The sequence below is a fragment of the Brassica oleracea genome, chromosome C5, assembly GCF_000695525.1.
Source record: "Brassica oleracea var. oleracea cultivar TO1000 chromosome C5, BOL, whole genome shotgun sequence".
In the NCBI taxonomy this organism is placed as follows: domain Eukaryota; kingdom Viridiplantae; phylum Streptophyta; class Magnoliopsida; order Brassicales; family Brassicaceae; genus Brassica; species Brassica oleracea.
This window is the reverse complement of record NC_027752.1, coordinates 9,792,242-9,792,542: the sequence shown is the minus strand read 5'-3', so window position 1 is coordinate 9,792,542 and position 301 is coordinate 9,792,242.

The following is a 301-nucleotide window of genomic DNA, read 5'->3' as shown; positions in this document are numbered from 1 at the left end:
GCCGGTGTCCGTTTGGAAATGGTAATTAAATATTTTATTAAATAATTTTTTTAATACATATATTAATTTATTCTAACTTTCTTAACTGTTTTTTAGGCCAAAGAGACGGGACATCTACCGTCTCTTACGGAACTTTACGAGAGGACCCACAACAACAAGGCGGGCGTATTTGTAGATGGCAAGTCCGAGCAAATCTACAATGACGTAGTTGCTCGGGTTGAAGACCGCCAGACTCAGCTGACCCAGCAGTCTACCGACGGATTACCCGTCACCTTATCCACACTTGAAGTGGATAAGATTT